Below are 21,812 nucleotides of genomic sequence, written 5' to 3'. Positions count from 1 at the left end.
GCTACTCAAGCTTCTCATCTTCGTTCTAGCAATATAAGCTTCTTTTGCTGTTATATGTGCAATGTCCATTTTCTCTTTTGTTCTAAGATTGAACTTGAATAGGCTGCTCATGTTTCTTCTGTGTCTAATGTCAGATAAATATCATCTAATCTCTGCGTTGATAAATTAGACTTGCAAGATTCTTTTACTTCCTGTAGCTGGAGATTCATATGTGTTTATATATGCATCTACTGGTACAGTCAGTATTCTCCATCAATTCATTGAATCTACAAACTATTGAGCATTAGTGGTCTAAAGCCTTGTAAAGTTGATGGTGTTCATCATGTCTTGAGTAAAACCAAAGTTGAAATGGTTATCTGGCTTGATCCAAACCATCATTCATTCCAATAGTTCAGAGAAAAATATTGAAGATTTTATGTTACGAAGCATCTCCGAGCTACAACCTAGGAGAGTTTCTTGGAGTGATAACAGTTTCCAAGCCCAGCACGAGGCCACCAAAACTTAACTGTGGCTGGCTTTAGACTGTCTCAATCCTACTATGTTTGACTGGGCAGAGGTCATGTCTCTAAACATGAAGAGGTAGCTGACCAAATGCCATAGAGGTGAGACGAAGCAGTTTGGATATGGTTCGATCTTGATACCACTCATGCTGGAGCGGGAACCTATCCTTCAGTGACAGGACATGTGAGTGGGGTGGCCCAGACCACGAGAGACCTGAATAGCTTGGTGGGCTCATGTGATGCCGTGAGGAGGTGGTGGCCAACCAGTGTCATGGGGTCCTGCATTTATGGCGTGGCTACATCGTCAACAGGTGGTGGTCCAGGATTGGCCATACACAGGTATGGACTTTAGGGGAGACCCTGACATGCTGCTTCCACCTAGAGAGCAGTGGGATGAGAGAGGTAAAATACTTGGTTTGACTGCCAAACTTTTTGTATATTTGTTTTTTGTTGTTTTTGGATTTTAAATATATATGCCCTGATAATTATGCTCAAATTTTTGCAGATGTCAGACCCGAGAGACCAGTAGGTCTCACTCCTACGGCCCAGAGAGACAACAAAGAGATTGCCTTGCCACCTTCGGGTAAAGATGCTAAGGAGGAGATAGCCCAGAACCTAAAGGGCTTGATTGAGGGGATCCTTGATTACAGAGGATACGAGGAGATCCAAGATAGTACAAATGACACACTACGGGTATGTCGAACAGGGTACACCGGTTGCTCAGACGAGTGGTCCATGCAGTGGTCTACTATAGAGAGAAGCACCCATAGTAGACTTCAAGGTTTCATTTTCTGGTGTTTTGAGAGACGTGTCTCGTGCTGTAACTTGAACGTACATATATATATTTTTTGGACATATACACATGTTTTTTGAGTGCCTCGGTGTGAAACACACGATATACATCTATTTATGTTTTACTTCATTTACCTATTGCATCTGAATACTTGTTTATGATTTTTATAAATTGCGTAAATGTCTATCTAATACATGGTTTGCTAATGCATCAGTTAATGTATTTAGCCTTCTAGGAATGTGTTGATATGTAATATAATCAAAATTTATTTCTAGTAAGTGAACACGTAAATACAACCTTAAAAATTGAGGGTTTCTGATAGAATAACACCCGTTAAGTTGAAGAACAACAAGCTGGGAGTCCAGATTCACAATCAATGCTCAAATATTGAGGTTAAAAGCCTCAACCAGTAACTCAATGTTGGCACTATATTCAGTGACATTGTTGGTGGTATACCCTAGACAAACACCTTGAATGTCTACTAACTCACCGTGAGGATTGTAGATCACCCATACCGCGGAGGAAAGATTCCGAGTACTGTGATAGGCACCATCAGCGAAACTGATATAAGGTGTAACAGACATCTGCATAAGAAGTAAGAAGACACAATAAGCGACAAATGCTTACAAACCAAGCCAAACATGTACAAAAATGAAAAGCACACTTATGTACACAGCAGATGCATGAAAGACTCATGCATAGTATTTTTTAAGATAAAGCCCATTTTGGGGCTTATCCAAAGGGTTTCCTTCATAGTCAATTAGCTCATAGGCCCCTTTCTGCAAAATGCGTTTCACAATATAAGGCCCATGCCACATAGGTTTGAATTTTCCTACCCCCAGCTTATCATTCGCTTGATCGTATAGCAAGACTAAATCTCCCTCAGTGAAAGAACGAGGATTAACAGTGTGATTGAAGTGAGTTTTCACTCTCTTCTTTTGTGCTTCGATTACTAAAGAAGAAAGTCGATGGGTCTCATCTAGCCACTCTAGATAAAGAAGACATTCTTCTACAGGAGTAGTATTCAGGAGTAATTTGACAGCTAACCTGAGAGAAGGTATTTCGCATTCAACTAGAAGGGTAGCCTCCAAACCATAAATGAGTTGAAATGGTGTGAATCCTATTGCATCCTTCATTGAGGTACGATATACCCATAAGGTGAAAAACAACATCAAGTGCCAATTAGACTTGTGCATTCTAATGGTATGCTGAAGCATTGTAACCAACACCTTGTTGATGGCTTTGACTTGGCCATTGGCTTGAGGGTAATAAGGCGTCGAACTATCATGATGAAAGCCTAACTGGGTCGTTAACTTAGTCATCATATGGCTATGGAAATGAGAACCATGATCAGTGACAATAGCTTGAGGGATTCCGAATCGAGTAATCACATGATTGAATAGGAATTGCGCAGCTGTCTTACCGTCATTGGACTATGTCGGCATCGCTTTGGCCCAGTTTGTAAAATAATCGACGACAACGATAATATACCCATGCCCCTCGGCTGAGCAAGGGTTACATCTTATAAAATCTATGCCCCATTTATCAAAAGGGCCAACGGTAATGATAGGATGCAAAGGGGATGGTGGTGCATGCATTTTCCATTGGTAAATTTGGCACGCGTGGTAGGAACGGACAGCGAGAATGTAATCCTTAAAAATAGAGGGCCAAAAGTAACCAGCATGGAGGATTTTTTGGGCAGTAGCATAACCAGACATATGACCACCACATGCACTAGAGTGGCAGTCATTCAAGAGTTGTTCATCTTCCTCGAACGTCAAACAACGACAAAGAACTGAATCAATGTTGAGACAATACAAAGTTTCTCCAACAATATGATAAGGCTGAGAATGGTGACCAATATGTCATAGAGCATCCTTAGACACATCAGGACGAAAGGAAGATGTTTGGAGGTAGACAATGATGTCACCGTACCAGGGATTGAGGGTACTGATCAAGAAAAGAGTGTCGTCCGGGATGCGATTCTCTATCCGAGAGGGAGCAGTAGCAGACGGTAATGAGAAAATAAACTCAGCAAAGACGAGTCACTTCTTAGACTTGGCAGTAGTAAACTCCAAATTGAACTCTTGAAGGATAATGATCCATTTCGAGTACTTGCCCCCTAGCAATTGACGTGACAAGATGTACGTCATTGGGTTGCAATCGGAAATCACGGTCATCGTACGCAACAAAATATAATGACGAAAACGTTGGATAGCATGAATAGCCGCCAAGGCGAGCTTCTCGACATAAGCATATCGAGTCTCAGTGTCAAGGAGGTTGCAACTAAGATAATAGATAACGTGCTCGAAACCATCATTGTCATCTTGAACAAAAAACCATGCCAATAGTGCTGTCAGCAACAGCGAGATAAAGCGTATAGTCACGATGGTAGTCAGGTGGATGCAATAAGGGAGTAGAAACAAGAAGTGCCTTGAGTTTCTCGAATGAATTTTGGGTAGTTTCATCCCAAACAAAGGGAGTGTCCATGGGGAAATTTTTCTTACCGAGTACTTCCTTTTGGATTATGTAATGCACCTGCAACATTTCAAAGGGCAGTACTAGGAATATTTTATGATCTAATCCATGATTGTGTAGATGTTTACATGGATGATTTTACAGTTTATGGTAATTCATTTGAAGAGGCATTAGAGAATTTGGAAAAAGTCCTTATAAGGTGTAAAGAAACAAACCTTTCATTAAGTCATGAAAAATGCTTTATGATGTTTACTGAAGGTATTGTTTTGGGACATCATATTTCAGGGGATGGGATTAAAGTTGATAGATCAAAAGTTGAAGTGATCTCCAAGTTGCCTATTCCAAATTATCAAAAAGATGTTAGAAGTTTTCTTGGATTTACTGGATACTATAAAAGATTTATCGAAAACTTCACCAAAATAGCATCTCAACTCTTCAAATTACTTACAAAAGACTGTGAATTCAAATGGGATCCTGATTGTCAATCTGCATTTGAAACTTTGAAAACAAAAATATCTGAAGCACCCATTTTGAGAGGGCCAAATTGGAAACTTCCTTTCCACATTTCTACAGATGCTTCAGATACAGCTCTAGGAGCTGTGTTGGGTCAAAAGGATTTAGTTCCTTATGCCATTTACTACACCAATAAAAATTTGACTCCCACCGAGTTGAACTATACTGTGACTGAAAAAAAGTTCTTAGCTGTTGTTCATGCAATCAATAAGTTTAGACATTATATAACAGGCTATGAAACTTTTGTCCATACTGATCATTCTGCAATTAGATATCTAATGAACAAACCTGTTACTAATGGAAGAGTTACAAGATGGCTCTTACTTTTACAAGAATTCAATATTACTGTGTTGGATAAACCAGGGAAACAAAATACAGTAGCTGATTTCTTGTCTAGAATCCAAAATACTAACGAAGATTCTCCCGTAGAGGATAAGTTTCCAGATGAATATTTATTTGCAGTAACTACTAAGACTTCTTGGTATGTAGATATTGCTAGCTATTTGGTTACAGGGAAGCTACCTCCACATTTATTTCCTAGTGAAAAAAGAAGAATTATTCAAGAGAGTTCGAATTATTCATGGATTTCTAACGAATTGTTTAAAACAGGGCTAGATTGTTTGATCAGAAGATGTGTTGGGGAAGATGAAATGCCTGGCATCCTCAAGGCATGTCATGATGAACCATGCAGTGGACACTTTGCTGACAAAAGGATGGCTGATAAAATCCTTTCTTTAGGTTATTATTGGCCTTCCCTCTTCAAAGATACAAAACAATATGTTAGAAGGTGTGGCAGCTGCCAAAGAGTTGGGAGACCGACTCTTTCAAATGAAATGCCATTACAACCACAGGTACTCATTGAACCCTTTGAAAAATGGGCTTTATATTTTATTGGACCCATTAATCCACCATCTAAATAGAAGAAGTATATATTGGTATGCACTGATTATGTCACTAAATGGGTAGAAGCCAAAGCATTGCCTTCTGCCACTGAAAATTCAGTTGTTAATTTTCTTTATGAGGATATTTTTACTCCTTTTCGTGTCCCAAGAGAAATTGTGACAGATCAGGAAAGTCAATTTACATCTAACTTGATGGAGAAGCTGATGGAAGAATACAAAATCAAGCACAGAAAATCTAGTCCTTACCATCCGCAAGAAAATGGCCAAGTGGAGTCTACAAACAAAGTTCTTGAGAGCATCATCACCAAAACTATCCATCTACACATAAGAGGTTGGGCAGAAAGGCTTCATGAAGCCTTGTGGGCCTATTGAACTACATGGAGGAATACAACAGAACATTCTCCGTATGAACTTGTTTATGGGAAATAAGTCCTACTCCTCATTGAATTTCAAGTCAAGAATTTCAAGATGGCAGTTCAGTTGGGGATGAATCTATCAGAAGCCCAAAAGCACAGAATGGAGCAGCTGAATGAGCTAGATGAGATCAGACAAGAAGCAATTTTAAGAACTGATCTAGTTCAACATCAAAGAGCTAAGTGGGATGATAGATACATCAAAGAGAAAAAGTTTCAAGAGGGAGATTGGGCACTACTATTTGATTCCAAGTTTAAAGACTTCAAAGGTAAATTTTAGACCCATTGGCTTGGGCCATATGAGATTGACAAAGTCTTTAGCAATGGAGCGGTAAGAATCAAGACCATTGATGAATTTCAAACTCCTCTCATTGTGAATGGCCACCCATTAAAAATTTATCATAATCCACTCTCAAAAGAGGAATTTGTCAAAATGTTTCAAGAGAATTCTGGAATAAGGCCGGTGAAGAAGAATCCTTCTTCCTCACCAACCTAGCCTTTGTTTCTTTCAGTTAAAAATAATAATAATAATAATAATAATAATAATTGTATAAGACTGAAAACCAATCACAGATTGGCGGTCTTATACAAAAAATGTAGAGTGAAAATCAGGGACACCTGACACTCTATATTTTCCAAAAAAAAATCTCTTCTCTCCTTCTTTTTCCATCTTCACTCCACCTCATTTTCCATTCCACTCCATCTCCATCTCATTTTCATTTCACTTCACTCCGCTTCATCTCACTCCATTTCACTCATTTCATTCTATTTCATCACTAAATGTCCCTTTCAGGATCATTCTCACTTAGTTAGTTATTATCTAACTATCTTTGTTCAGCTAAGTGGGTGTTGTGTTAGTTTCTGCAGCTGGTAGCAGTTTCCGCAGCCAGAAGCAGTTTCCGCAGCCACCACTCTATTTTTCAAATCCATAGTCAAAATGTTAGTGAAATAATCATGAAAATGCAGGTGTAATTGAGCATATGCTATGAAGACATAGAGCATCTCCAGACATCAATGAAGAAAAATTGGTTAAAAGCTAATGAGCAACAAATGACAAGGTTTCCACAGGTATGAGCAATTTTTTTTTCAAATAAAAATTAAAAGTCACGATTATGCATAGTTGTCAAACCATAAAAGCTCTGCTATGTGCAATGATCATCACGATAGCTCCATTACCCACTACCATTCCACGATATTATTCTGTACACCATGCATTCATTTCTTAACGGTCTCATGATTGATTTTCAGGTTTAAAATCATAGTCGACTGCACTTTCATTCACCACCTGTAATCATAAGATGTGACCTATCTCATTACGGCTCCTCTCCACCGCATTCTCCGCAGCCATTCATTAAAACGTGTAACATTTCGTACACAACCATTGAATTCAAAATCCTGACTTCACTCCATTTCCTTACCATTCTATTAAGACCATCTTCTTCATATCCGTCTGCACTTCATCTTGTGAACTCACTACGGCTGCTCATCCTCTGTTCCACCTATAATTCCGAAGCACTCCCGTTACCTGCTATCCATCTACCGATTGCAGCCACTATATTTTGCCATAAACCCTGCAACCGAGCCACCTTCCCTCTGCTAAACCCTCACACGCAATTGAATTTTCAGTTGAAATTCAAAACAAAGGAAGGAATGGGATGATTACTAAGGGCAGAACCAGAAGGACCTAAATATTTAGAAGGTTACCCTCAAGCAAAAGATTTGCTGAAGAAAACAAAATGGTTATGCTTCATCGAAAAATTCAAGGGCCATAATAAAGAGGTAACCAAAGCCTTTTCACGGTCTTTCGATGGCCAGATGGTGGAAATTGGAGACTTAAAGCTCACGGTGACTGAAAAAACAGTAGCAGTTGCCACAGGCTTACCCCATGAAGGTGAGCGATGGTTTAAAAACAAAAGCATGGATGAACAGGCATGGAAAATTATGCTACGAAACCCAAGTATGGACATCATTATGTTTACGAAAGGAATTCCTGTTCATGCATTGAAAGAAGAATGGGCCAACCTTCTGTTAGTTATCCAAAAATTTATCACTTGGGAAGGACGCTTTGGTTCAATGTACATGTACCATGCTAGATTGTTGATGAACTTCTTAGAGAGTCAAACTCTTAATTTACCTTATTTCTTACTGCTGAGTTTGAAAAAGATGAGTATCACAGTCCAAAAGCACATAGGAAATATAGAACCTCATCTATATCATCATGGACTTGTAAAGATTCTCATTGAAGACCAACTGAAGAAAAACAAAGATACCTGGGAACAATTCTTAATAAGAAACTACTTTCAAGAGCCATCTGAGGCATCTGAAAGTAGTACACCAAAGACACCAAGAAGGAGTAGGAGAAAAGAAAAGAGTGCTATAGTCCAAGACTCTCCTACTACCGAAACTCAAGAAGTTGGTCAAAAAGGAAAAGAGAACAGAACTAAGGATAAGAAACAGAGAAAAGTGAAAGGAAAAAGAAGCAGAGAAGAAGTCTACCAATCACCTAAGCCATATATGGAGGAATATTATCAAACATTGTTGGAGAGATTAGTGCATCTTCAAGAACAGGCTGCTACAGCAAAGAAAAAGGAAAAAGGGAAACAGAGCATACAAGAAGGGAGTACTAGTCCACCATATTTAAGAAGAAGCACCAGGATTAGAGGAAAGGGGAGTAAAACACAAGTAAAATGGCTCCACTTCATTGACTTGGGTGGGGAAACACCCGAGAAACCTACAGCTAGCCGTAGTCCACCTCGTCCTCAGCCAAGTATTGAAACTAGTCCTCCACATGTTGATGAAAGCCCTTCTCAACCAGAGCTAGAAAGCAGTCCTCCTCCTCCACAAGACTTTGAACTCAGTCCAAGAAAGACACTCGAAATAGATCCCAGTCAACAGGAGGTGTATGGCTACCTTGAATATTTAGAAAAGACAGCTGCAGGCCCGAGTACCACTCTGCCCCACATGACAGCAGATGCACAAGTTCAATCCTTAAAGCAAGAGGTGTTTGAATTAGAGGTTCTAAATCGGCATATCAAGCAAGAAAATGAATCACTTAAGGATCAGAACAAATTAGATAAAATTATTCATGATAATACTATGCTTCATTTGGGACTATGGCAAAAGAAGAGAAAGAAACTAAAGAAAAAGTGCAGAAAGTTGAGCAGAGAATTGATCAATCTCAAATTCAGATGTCTGATCAGGAAACCCAGGATGGTGGTAGCCCCAAGAAAGAAGAAAAGAGGACTAGATGTCCTAGTAGAGGCTTCAGAACATATGGATTAAAGGGGAATGAGTAAAATTTTGGTTGCATGAGGACATGCAACACCTCCATAGTGGGGGTATGTTGAGTCCCAAACTTGCATCTTCCCTATATACCTTTTCAGCCTTCTTTTCCATTTACTTGACCCACCAAGATGTCAAATCATTGCATATTAGTTTAAAAAGAGCTTATAAAATGGTTTCCTAACTAAGTTTGTGATTGCTGCTTGATTTAGATTTTTGTTCAATCAGCTGCGGAAACTTGTCACTTTCCGCAGCCAGCTCAAGTTTCTGCAGCCATTTTGTTGAAGACTATGTTACAAGTGTCCAATGGAGAATCCAGCCACATGGGCAAGCTGCAAATGACATGTACATGGAGTGTGTCCCCTTGGTTCAGCCGAATCACTCACAAATAGCCATGGTCAAAGACGGTCAAAGGAGTGGTCAAACCAAGAGTTTTGCGGTGGCATGGCTCTGTTTTGCCCACGTGAAGTTTTGCGTGGCAAGATCCTCAATCTTCAGAGGTGTGCTAACACATGTGGATCAATTTGTGAACCAAATCGAACAACCACCACTCCATAGATTTATTTGTCATGATTACCATATTGCTAGATCTCAGGACGTGGAGATTTACGTGTCTGTTTGGCAGCGTAGAATTTAGGAATCAGTTATAGCATTTTCACTTATAAATAACACGTTATCATATGCTTGATAGTTAGCTTTTACATGTAATCTTGACTGTGTTTACGAGCCCACTGTACCGTGCTCCATCTTTATGTTTTGATTGCACTTTAATATATGAGAAGACAACATTCTGAAGTTTGATTTGTGACTGAGTATTGATTGGCCAAGGTTGCAGAGGGCCCCTGTACACCAAGGCTCTGTATTTAATGTATAGTTCCTTACTTTCTTTCATTATGTTACTGCTTTTATAATCATTTGCTTGTGTATATTACGCTGTCCTGATATTTATACTAACTGCTGTTCATCTTTTCTTTTATGCTTTCTCATAGCTGATCAGTATTTTCTTTCAGGTTCTTGTAGGCAGCCCAGGAAAATTACATAGTTTTAATGACTAACGACATAAGATCATCTTGTCCTTTCTGCTGATTCATTTACCGAGTTTTAATTCCAGCATTGTCATTTCTTTCAGTCTTACTTTTTTTATTTACTTTTCTGCAACTTAGATATCATATTACTCATTTGTTTATGATTTCCTTCCTATAGCCAAGCGACTCAAATAGTGAGGAATCATAATATTACTTGATGTAGTATGATTTAGTTTACTTTCCTGCAAGTTAGTGATTAAATTACTAGTGCCATTTTCAGGAATTGAAATATGAATGAGTAGTTAAATCTTAGTTTCATTTTATGCAATTTCATTTCCTGCAATTTAGATATCATATTACTCAACTTGTTTATGATTACTTCCTATAGCCAGAGTGAGTCGAAAGGTGAAGGGTCAGAATATGGGTTGAAGTAGTGTGATTTAGTTTGCTTTGTTTTCAGTCTTTTAATTGCTTTGAGTTCAGTTTTTATTTTCTTTTTACACAACAGTAAGGATACTGGGCTTCATTGTCACTAGTTCACTATTTTGGTACATTTTTATTTTTTTGAGAATTGATTTCATCACAGCCAGTTTGAAACCTTCTTTTTGAGAACTTTAAAGTTTGGAAAATCATTGTAGAAATCACCATTACCATCCATACTTGACCTTCAATTTTGGCATCTCACATTAGGGAATCCATAGAAGATAAACCCAAAAACAAACCAAAAACTCAAAAACGACAAAGAACTAAGAAATCGGTTATCTTGCATATACAGTGCACTTCACTTCAACAGTTTACGACTCTCGGATTGACATTTCAAATAGCAATTTAGGACACACTAAATTGACCAAACATGTGGCACTGACATTCTTAAGGCCGAAAGGAAGCTTCTTGTAAGCAAAGGTACCCCACGGGTAGATGAAGGCGGTTTTGTGTTAATCGGCAGGTGAAATATTAATCTGGTTGTAACTAGAAAAGCCGTTGATAAATGAGAAAATATCACTCCCAGCACAATTGTCAATTAGTTGGTCGATAAAGGGTGTAGGATAATTATCCTTTGGACACGCGCGATTGACGTCGTGGTAATTAACACAAACCCTAATAGTGCCTTACTTTTTAGTCACAAGGACAATATTAGAGACCCAATCAGTTAGTGGGATAGGTTAAATAAACCCTGCCTTGAGAAGTTTTTCAACTTCTCCTTTAATAGCCGCGACTTTTCTCGAGTGCACGGGGCGTAAACATTGTTGAACTGGTTTGGCACCAGGGTATGTAGGTATCTCGTGTACCACGATACTGGGGTCAATACTGGGAATCTCTTCATATGATCAAGCTAACACGTTGCAAAACTCTCTAAAAAGGTCGGTGTAAAGCTGAATCTCTTCTAGAGAACAGGTAACTCCAATGTGAATATTCTCAACAATCCCTGGTTTGACAGAGATGTCAATGGGCATGGTCTGCGTAATATTCCCCATATTGCCTTTAGAAAAAACTTCATGAATCAGGATAGGCATCTGAAGCGGCTGAGAGGGAATACAGGAAGCAAACTTCTCTAGACAAGTAGTCATGGCCCCATGGCTTAGGAGAAATGAGGAACGATGGTGATGATCAAACTAAGGAGGATCCTCAAAAGACATAGTCTCTAAAATTTCTTCATCGAAAGGAGAAGTCTCCTGTAACGGATCCAAAGAAACAATATATCTGAGCCAAGGGGATTGCACATACATGTTGAGAGATCTGCTCAATGGAGTAGAGTCGGAGGATGAAGCTGATGCTGAAACAATTTCAACATAGTTGAGTTCGGCAAGACTAAATGACATAACGTCACCCCAAGGGTCTACTTGATCGATGGGGAGAATCACCCAAGGATCAGAACGGATAGAAATCATGTTTATGGGGGTGACGTTGGGAGGTGGGAGAAAAAAGACACCCATAAGGGCAAGATCTTTGAGGAGTCTGACACCCACACTTTCATAGGGAATAGTGGTATGCTCCACAAATGGAATGTTGCCATCCGAAGAAGAAGAGGCAAAGAAGGACAGCTGATCAACTGGGACAATTTTCCCTTGGTGGGTGTTGGTCGGATAAATCGTTCTTGCAGACAAGGCTGATCTACCTAGTATCAAAAGATATCTAGCAACAAACAGGACAAGCAAATCTACCTTTCTCTAAATATATTGCGATCCATTAATAAAAACTAAAGAGGTGTTTTAGACCCTACCTTAAGTCCAACTCTAGTTTGTAGCAGCCATCCTTCAACTGTTTGAAAGAGTTTCCTTTTGAGAACCTGCAATCACAAACAAGCACACATCAAATAACACCTGCATAGCTAATATAATAAAAATCATATTCATCATAGTGATCAAGGAATCCATGAAATAAACCATAAAACACAGCTTATTGAGAAAAATAAACTTGATTGTATTAACTTTGAAAATAGAAAAACTTTACAACCTTTGGTGCCTTGATGTTGTACAAGCTCTTCCCAGGGTTCGAAACAGGAAGCTCCTCTACTTTGACAAGCATCACACTCTTCCAAATGAGATCAAAGAGGTATGTAATCTTTCCTCACAAAAGCTCAATTAGGAATACTAAGTTCCAGCAGCATTTCACCTCAAAAATATTCAGCTTTCAACCTCCCAAGTAACCGGCCCAATGATTCATTTTATAGTGCAAAGGAAGGAGGTTACAGGTCCACCTATGAAGGGATAGAGTCCTCCATCAAAGGGATAAGCTCCTCACAACAAGGGGTTAGCTCCTTAAGGTATGGGATTCATGAACCTTAAAGGAGCAAACTTGCCACCTCAAGATTCCTTCTAGAAGCTTCCAGAAATTACTCAAAGTGAGTTTTTAAGAATGTACTTGCGCCTTTTTGACTTTTACAGGGGTCCACACTCATTACACAGAGATAGAGTGGTCAGGTGCGTAGGGGACATGACCATTAGGTGCGGGACCGTAGGTAATGCTAAGAGAAAGTGTGGAACCAGAGTTTTAGAGAATTTTAGGGGCTTTCTCTTATTTTCAAGGCTTGACATGAAGAATTGAGGTTTAAGACTTGCAAAGGAGGAAAGTATGAGTGGTGATAGACTCACACTAATTGTAGAATGTCAAGGTGACACTATTTTGTGCAACAGATTGCCCCCTAAAGTGTGAAGTCTATAATAGATGAAAATAGAAGTCTTTCATGTATGAAGAGTGAAGTACTTTATCATTTCAAAGATCATCCTATGGATACCCTGGTTGGAACCTGTAAAAACATTCAATACAAAAAATATATATGTGAAAATATCATCGCTGAGGTAGGTATTCCCATACTCAGATCAAAACTGACTAGAAAACTAACTAAACTGGTATGATACAGGAATGATTTTGTAATAAATCACAAGTATAGACATATGTAGACACAATATGGACACAACCATCTGTTTATGAATAGTCAACTGTATAATGAATAACAAAATTCCTCGCAGCCTGGATGGTGGAAACTAGATCCAGGGTCTTGATTTCTACTTCCCGAACTAGTACGATTCTATCCATGTGAATGAATGTGTCGAAGTCAAACATGGTAGAAACCACTTGATTACTAGTCAATGATGTGCACTATTAACAAGTGTGATAGAAACCACCAGTAATGTCAATGGCTCTCAAAGTACTCAGTACAATCCATAAAATGTGAATAGATGAGTTGATGTCGAACATGTCATAGAATCCTTTGATCGAAGGTCAATGATGCAACCTGTTGTCGAAGGTGAGAAACCTACCATTAGGGCATGCAGATTCCAAGGTACTGATGATTTCTAGATCATCTTTCTAGATAATGAGCTGAAGTCAATAGAAAGCAATCTGTCGTAGGCAAGACCACAACACGAAATCATAGATCAAGTGTGAAGAAATATATTTGGCAAGGACTAACTCAGGGATGGTCAAGATGGATGACAAATATTTTGCAGATGAATGGTTTATTTGAACTAACCTCTTGAACACATAACGACACTGTAGATGGTTTGGTGACAATTGATCCAAAGCTAATACCCAGAAACCGGCTGAAGACTTTCAATATGGTTTGATTAACTGTTAGGCAAAGGATTTACCAATCTAGGTGAACAAAAAGTATCGTGTTCAAGATTGGTTATATGCTTTTCTAAAACCCAAAGCATAACAAACAAGTTCATTTTTCTCTCTTTTCCCCCACCATTTCTGGCAAGTACCTCTTTATTTTTGACAAGCTTGAGGAGGATAACATTTGCTTGGTTATAAGCTCATCCTTTGGATGAGTTCAACTTAGTTTAAAATTTGAACCCTAAGAAGGAGTGGTCCGTTCCTGTTTAAAATTGAACAGGTCTTTTACTGTTTAATTTTAACGAGTCCAGTATAGGAAAAACTCGGTGTTTTTCAATTTTAGGGAGTCAGAAGAAAAACTTAAGAAAACTCCATGGATGTCCTTTTTCGTAAATTTGTGTCTCCCAAGCCCAAAAATGTATAAAATAATACTTGAGAGAACCGCTTGACCGTTACGATCAAGGAGTACTTTTCATAATTAGTGGCACTGATCCAAAAAAGTAAAAAAACGATCAAAGACATGTTGTTTTATACCAATATCGAACTTGAAACGACAAAAGTCCGGCAATATTTTCATGTTTATACGATCATAAAAGAGCTGTAAGTGGACCATCCTTTTAATTTTGTTTTAACGAGTTTAAAAAGGAAAAACTCGGCAATCTTTTCATATTTCACGAGTCAGAAAAGAGCTTAAAGAGGACTCGTCCTAGAGGAACGAGTGGTATTAAGGGTAGCAACTGGGTGCAGCAATGGAGGAACTACTCAAAACATGTAATGGTTAAGAGGTTGGCTAATAAAACCACTCATAGATGCGGTCCCTCAAGAAGGATAAACAACCAAGTGAAAGCATATGATCAGCCAAAGAGATGGGGGCAATGGAATGAAAACAACCAAGGCTCATCTAACAGAATTTAGCAGGTAAAAACGACAATCACGAGATGTAAATCGGGTATAGGGTCATTTTTTACACAAGCTTGAACCATAGAGAAATCTGCTTGAATTTGGTTTCATTTTTACGCAAGATTGAAACGAGAAAATATGCTTGTTATAAGTTCGCATGCCCCCAACATAATGACACAAAACGAGGTACATGCCCCCCAAGCTTCATTGCATTCAACGAGGTGGATGGAATGAAGGTTCACTTTCGAGATCTTGGAGAGACTCAAGTTAGAAAGGGAGTTGTTTCATTTTTTTATGAGGTTGACACAGGAAAAGAACTATCCTCAAAACCCTTGTTTCATTTTTAAAGGAAACACAAGACAAGGAACTATGCTCATGACTCCTTGTTTCATTTTTTAAACGAGCTTGACACAATACTAGGAACTATGCTCGAGACTTCTAGTTTCATTTTTTAACGAGCTTGACACAAGACCATGAACTATGCTCATGACTCCTTGTTTCATTTTTTAATGAGGTTGAGATAGGGACAAACTATCCTCGCTATAGGTCAGGAATCAGAAAACAACTGTACCGCCTGATATGCAATTTCAAAGGGATTCAAAGGCATCGCACCATCAAATGAATCCACCTCGGAATCGGAAGGTACAATCCAAGGATCATCAAGAGTAATAGTGTTCGATGAAACCATATGAATAGATTGAATAGAAGGCGATACATTAGGAGGAGGGACGGAAAAAGTTCCTAGTAAACTAGAATCTTTAATCAAACCTACCCCAACATCCATGTAAGGGATAGTTGTTTTACCGACATGCTGAACACTATTAGTAGAGGCTGGGTTAGATGAGAAATAACTCAGCTGGTCTATCGTAACGATCTTTTCATTATGAGGAAACTTAACAAGCCAAAAGACCGATGAAACAATAACAGTCATAGCATAAGACCAACTGCAACCCAAGAGAAGGTTGTAATCTAGAGGGGAATCAACCTCTTCCACATCTAGATTTACAGTTTTTCCTTTTGCCCCTATAGGTAAATCTTCCAAAATACTAACAGGATGGAACCCTCGACCATCAAAAGCCTTTAGAATTGTCAGAGACTGATTGAGTGTAGGATAACCAAGCGATTTCCAACACTAGATCAACATAATACACGTAGAAGCTCCCTCATCAATCACAGTCCTAAAGCAAGGTTTGTTTTTTACTAACACTGGAATTTGGAAAGCCATTTGATGAGGAAGGCGGGGTGTACTATTCTCTAAATCGAAGATTATTAGGTTCGAATCCTGAAGATCAATAGCTCCTATAGCAGCATGATTGCAGCACATCCAAAGCCGACATTGCTGAAGGGGCAACAACTAAGTCTTCAACAATGTTATAATTCTGAGCAGCCTTCGCATATGGATTGAAAGCTGATTTCCAAAAAATACCTTTAGCAGGCAGTTTGGTTACTAAGTCTGAGTTGGGTTTCTCAATATGTAGTGGAGCAGACCGAGGAGGAGGTGTAGTTGATGGGTTTAAATTAGAAGATTCTGCTTCTTTACCATCAATATGATTTTTACTACCATGATCTTGCTATTGTGTCGCAATCCTGACATGAGACATCATCATAATGGGTTCTTCCAAGGTATTCGAGGAAGAAGCAATCTCTTTACTATCTTGAGTAGGAGAAGGATCCTTCAAGACAGCAGGCATTTGAGAATCTTTAACAAATTTCAAAAAATATGCTCGATAGGGGCATTCTTTAGTAAAATGATCCTCGTCGCAGATGAAACAAGGATAGCGAGGTTTTCGTTTTTTGTCAATAGATTCATTTTTATTTGTTTTATCTTTTGAATTTTGATTGTTTTTATTCTTCCCCTTCTCTTTACTACCGGATTTGGTTGTAGATGAATCTATGACATGGACGTCAGCCGAAACTTCAGTGGAAGAATCTCCTTTCAGGGAATCAGGTAAAGTTATTGTAGGAGAAGAATTCTTTGAAGATTTCTTCTTGCTCTTAGTACTAACTGAACCAATGATACCATCAGCGGCATGAGACCCTGAAGGAGCTGTAGTTTTTGGAAGATTAGGGTTTTTTTCGTGTAAAGTACCTGACTGCGTATAAATGAGGTCAAGGTATTGAGCCTGAGAAATGACTTGCTCTTCAGTGACAACTCCTGCCTTAGCTACATCCTTAGTGATTTTAGGTAGGAATGATTTAACGAACCATTTGGCTAAAATTTGATCCGGAATAAAAACTTTCACTAAACGCCTTCTATGTCGCCATTAATGACTATGATCAGAAATATATGTGGACGTGGATTGTCTTAGTGAAGTTAACAATTCCGTGCCATTGTCGTATCTGACAGGAAACTGAAAATGAGTTAAGAAAGAAGTGGCTAACTGACTGAAATTATAAAAAGAGCCTCGTGGTAACTCAATGTACCATTTGGCAACAAGACCAATAAGAGTTCTTTGAAAAAGATGCAATCGAATTGAATCATCAATAATAGAATTAGATGCACACCAGAGGTGATAAGTCATCACAATATTTGACAGATCCTCTCTTGACTTACCCTCGAATTTTGGGATATCACTGGGCAACTTATTAGGCATTGCCAGCCAGTACGGAAGATAGTAAATCGGATCGTTCATAAGGCGCGAAAAACTAGGTAAATCCAAAGTTGCGATAAATGGTAACTGACGGTTAGGTTCACAAAAACCTTATGTAATGAGACCAACTCCAGGAGGAGGATATTCGGGATAACCTAGAATCAGATTTGCATTAGAAATGTTATAACCTCCCTAGAAACTAGGATTAATTGGACCAAACTGGGGTTGTTGAGGCTATTGATAAGTATAGCCAGGGTACAGTTGATACTGATAAACTAGATTTTTTATAGTAGGACCGGATTGATATTGTCCCTGGTACGGTTGACTCGTGGCAATTGTACTTTGACCAGCTTGTCCTACAGGTATCTGGACCAAATTCTAAACTGTAGGTCCTGACTGGGGCATAGACTTGAGGAGTTGACACTGATGCAGGGATAGTAGAAATCAGAGTTACAGATACTCCAAAAATAGGTGTGGTAGATTGAACAGAAAATGCAGCAGTTGTAGCAGTAGTTCGAGGCAGAGTCTGAGGTGAGCTAGGCCTAGGCAACTGAACTAAACCAGGTGCAGAGGTTTGAACCGTAGGTTGGACAGGTTGCTGGATTGGACCAGAAACCAAAGGCTGTCTAGCTTGATAAGGTAACTGCACATTAGGTTGCAAAGTCTCTTGAGTTTGAGATGGATCCCACACCATATTCATTCTGAGACCCATAAAAGGTTGTACATATGGAAGACCATAACCTGGTTGAATGTAGGGCGGATAATTAGGATGTACATTTCCAGCTCCTTGAAAAAATGACTGACCGGAAGGCGGTTGGAAACCTTGATTGGGTACTGACCTTGAGGTTGATAACCCTGAGGCACGTACTAATTTTGGGGTTGATAAGCATCCTGAGGAATATGGGGTTGACCTTGGGGTATGTACTGTCTTGAAGGTTGAAAACCTTGAGGTAGACCTCCAAGCGGAAGCTGACTACCTTGGGGTTGCCCCCTAGGCGATAACTGACTACCTTGAGGTTGCCCCCCAGACGGTAACTGACTACCTTGCCCCCCAGGCGGTAACTGACTACATTGAGGTTGAGGGTTTGGAATACTACTAGACATCATAAAAATCTATTCTACATTCAACATTTTAGTTCCATTATTACTAGGTGATAACTGATGTTTAGTAGGTCGAGGAGTTGCTCCTGAAAAAGTATTAAAAAGTGACTGGTATCCCAAAGGAACAGTAGGACTGCCATATAAAAATGTTTCTGGTGATTGGGAAAACATGGATGACTGTCTTGACATGATTGATCAAGGATAATAATCTCTGGCTGTAGGATGAAAATAATCACACGCAAACAAAGAAAATTTCAATAAAAGCACCTAAAGTCCCTAAAGAAACAAACAAGTGAATCAAACGCCTAAAAAATCTAAGAGTTCAAACCACACACAAACAGTAACTTCTCGTACTAAAAACACTAGTTGGTGATGAAATCCAACGTAGTAGAATTTAATACAGAAAGGGCAGTTGGAACAATTACCCTGACAACCTGCTTAATGAAATAGACTGGCACAAGTTTCTTAACATAACCATCTCGAGTGAAGAGAACCCCCCAGAAAGTGCAAGTGATTCTAGTCGACATCTGCTCCAGGTACAGTGAGACCCATCCTTCATCGTCACCTTAGGAAAGAATCTTAAGATTATGGTCACTAAGGTTACCAACAGTAACAAATACAACTGGGGGAATAGTCTACGATCCAATCTACGCGCAAGTGCAGAGTAAAAAAGCTCAATCCCCATGAAGGCTCATCGACATGATCAATCCGAGGTTTACCAACAAGTGACCCCAAGCTCCTCGACAATGGTTAATCCGACGTTTACTGTTTTTAATACGCGCAAATCTTCTATATTTCCCAATGAGACAGACTTGATTGTCTCAAAGGTTCGGACATGATCTCGTGATTGACTCCTTTAAGAGGAGCTTCCCAGATTATATCAATTACAATTGGATTTATTTCCTACCGCAAGATATAGTTACTTGTTTGTTTTAACTATCTTGGAGAGTTAATTACTCCCTACTCCAAGATACTAGCCTAAGCTATATTGGTGATAAGAGCCCTAGAAATAAAAAAGATTGCTAGATCAATTTTATTTAAGCATTACTTTTATGGGTTGTTTCTTAAGTCAATAGGAATGGAAATGAAACTTTGATGGTGTGAAAAATTGACTCCAAAAACACTAAAAATGCACCTAAAATGATAAACAATTCGTTTTTCCTTCAATGAATTTCTAGCTAAAAGAAAGAGTTGAGAATGCAATTCTTTTAAGAAACAAATCCTTCTTTAACCATAGAAATAAAAGAAAATATTTTGTCTTTTTCGAATAAATCAAAATGAGACTACTAATTAAAGCTCACAAAAAATTCCTTTTCTTTTTCAACACTCAAAAACTACAAAAACAATTTTCTTTCAAAAGAGATTCTAGAATTTCTAGAAAATACTAAAAAACAAAAAACTAATTTTGAGATCTAAAAACTTGAAAAACCTAATGTATAAAAGTTTCAAATCTTTTTGAGGACATTTTACTTAGTTATTCAATAAACTAAGGATTAATTCATTCAGAAAAACAAATCAATCAAAAAACATCCAAATGTGTTTTCTTTTATAAAAATGAAATTCAAAACTTATAAGAAAGTTCGTTAAAAGCTTTGCAAAGAGAAAAAGAAATCTATTTCTCACCAAGGGCAAATTTCACAAACCAGTCAGATTCATCAAGAAGACAAAAAAGAGACCAAGGTAATCTAAGGTTTCTTAGGCTTCTAATCTTTGAGTCTCTACAAAGACCAATCGAAAATCAATCCAGGCATGCAAAACTTCTAGAAAATCACCTAAAACAAAAATACCAATGGAACTTACTTGCAAGAGATTTTTGACAGAACACATGTAGATCTGGGTAGGTACTAAAAGCCGTAAATAAAACCTAAATTTAACTGGAAGAAAACATTTTAAGGTTTTCAAAAGTTTTGATAGGGTCCATAGGATTCGAAAAGAAACAGATGCAGTACTGCTCTGTGTACTAAAGGAAAAGTGCGGAGAAGTCCGCACTGTCTGTAAACAGAAAGTGCGGTTCCCCGTAAACTTCAGAAAATGAAAAAATAATCCAGATCCTAAAGCTACCCAATCCCACACACATCAAGCAAAAACCAGAAACAAGAACAAGTTTCTCAAGTCAAAGAAAAAGGAAAACCAAAAACTAAATTCAATTCCCCAGTGAAGTCGCCAATTTGTTGGCTGGATAAATCGTTCTTGTGGACAAGGCTGATCTCCCTAGTATCAAAAGATATCTAGCAAAAAACAGGACAAGAAAATTTACCTTTCTCTAAACATATTGCGATTCATTAATTAAAACTAAGGAGGTGCTTTAGACCCTACCTTAAGTCCAACGCTAGTTTGTAGTAGCCATCCTTCAACTGTCTGAAAGAGTTTCCTTTTGAGAACCTGCAATCACAAGCAAGCACACATCAACTAACACCTGCATAGCTAATATAATAAATCATATTCATCATGGTGACCAAGGAATCCATAAAATAAACCATAAAACACAGCTTATTGAGAAAAATAAATTTGATTGCATTAACTTTGAAAATAGAAGAACTTTACAACCTTTGGTGCCTTGATGTTGTACAAGCTCTTCCCAGGGTCCGAAAAAGGAATCTCCTCTACTTTGACAAGCCTCACACTCTTCCAAATGAGATCAAAGAGGTATGCAATCTTTCCTCACAAAAGCTCAATTAGGAAGACTAAGTTCTAGCAACATGTCACCTCAAAAATATTCAGCTTTCAACCTCCCAAGTAACCAGCCTAATGGTTCATTTTATAGTGCAAAGGAAGGAGGTTACAAGTCCACCTATGAAGGGATAGAGTCCTCCTTCAAAGGGATAAGCTCATCACATGAAGGGATCAGCTCCTTAAGGTATGGGATGCATGAACCTTAAAAGAGTGAACTTGCCACCTCAAGATTCCTTCTAGAAGCTTCCCGAAATGACTCAAAGTGAGTTTTTAAGAATGTACTTGCACCTTTTTGACTTTTACAGGGGTCCGCACCCATTACACAAGACAGAGCGGTCAGGTGCACAGTGGACATGACCATTAGGTGCAGGACTGCAGGTAATGCTAAGAGAAAGTGCGGAACCAAAGTTTTAGAGACTTTTAAGGGCTTTCTCTTATTTTCAAGGATTGACATGAAGAACTGAGGTTTAAGACTTGCAAAGGAGGAAAGTATGAGTGGTGATAGACTCACACTGATTGTAGAATGTCAAGGTGACAATATTTTGTGCAACAGTGGGGAAAATGGAGTACATGGAATAGAGA

The sequence above is a fragment of the Pinus tabuliformis genome, chromosome 8, assembly GCF_031772625.1.
Source record: "Pinus tabuliformis cultivar Carrire ecotype Pingquan chromosome 8, CPIR1, whole genome shotgun sequence".
NCBI lineage: Eukaryota > Viridiplantae > Streptophyta > Pinopsida > Pinales > Pinaceae > Pinus > Pinus tabuliformis.
The sequence above is the reverse complement of the archived record's forward strand: the minus strand, read 5'-3'. Positions refer to the sequence as shown.